Source organism: Onychomys torridus, chromosome 3 (genome assembly GCF_903995425.1).
Source record: "Onychomys torridus chromosome 3, mOncTor1.1, whole genome shotgun sequence".
Lineage (NCBI taxonomy): Eukaryota > Metazoa > Chordata > Mammalia > Rodentia > Cricetidae > Onychomys > Onychomys torridus.
In genome coordinates this window covers 133,039,526-133,040,631 of record NC_050445.1, presented here as the reverse complement: position 1 = coordinate 133,040,631, position 1,106 = coordinate 133,039,526, and positions in this window count along the sequence as shown.

The following is a 1,106-nucleotide window of genomic DNA, read 5'->3' as shown; positions in this document are numbered from 1 at the left end:
TTTTTACTGATGTAAATTGGCCCTCTCCCTTCTCACCCCTATGGTGTACCCTGAGGTCTATTTTAAAAGTAAATCTTATATGTCTTTCACTTCTACTGCTACCCACTCCCACTCGACCCACCTGGGTGTCTGACCTGTGCATTTGCCCAAACTCTTGAAGATTCCAACTTCAGGGTGAAGCAGAAATGTTAATTAATGGACCTCCCCTTCTTCCTCTCCCTTGCTCCATTAGCCCACCCTATCTCCTCAGAACTCTCCAAAATGCATCTCCAAATCACACAAGCCCCAGAGCCCCACGGCTTCCTCTCTGCCTATTCAATCTATCTTTTCAAATAACCCACCCCTGCTACTCTTTTATAGGTGCTTCAGCACTGCTATTCTCTGCCTTTCTTGTGTTAGTTAGTCGTTACTGGGTAACAAAACAAGAACCAAACAAAAGGTGGGTGCTTACAGTATTTATTATTTCAACAAATCTTGGCCTAACTTAACTGTTCTTCTGGTCAGGGTGAACCTTGACAACCAGGATCCATCAACTCTAACTACAGTATGAATGAGTTAGGAAGACAGAGAATTACCAAGAGGGCCTGGGCAGATGGATCAGCGAGTTAAGTGCTTGCTACATCATTGGACCCATGTACACACCTATAACCTCAGCACTGGAGGACAGACACAGGCAGATACTGAGAGCTTGCTGATCTGCTAGTCTAGCCAAAACAATGAGCTCAAGACCAACCACAGAGAGACCCTGTCTCAAAAAAAAAAGGTGGAGAATAATCAGAGGAGACACCCAGTATTGACCTTTGACCTCCACCTATGCTTGCATAGACATGTGCACCCATAGAAACAACAAGTTCACACCACACACACACACACACACACACACGAGAGAGAGAGAGAGAGAGAGAGAGAGAGAGAGAGAGAGAGAGAGAGAAGAAGGAGGAGGAGGAGGAGGAGGAGGAGGAGGAGGAGAAAGGGGAGGAGGATTAGAAAGAGATGTCAGAATTTAGGGAGATTTTGCCTAAACCAATCTATCGGGGTTGTTACTGAATACGCCAGGGTGATCAGATACCACCTGGGAGGTGATAGAAGGCGGGGAACCCAGTTAG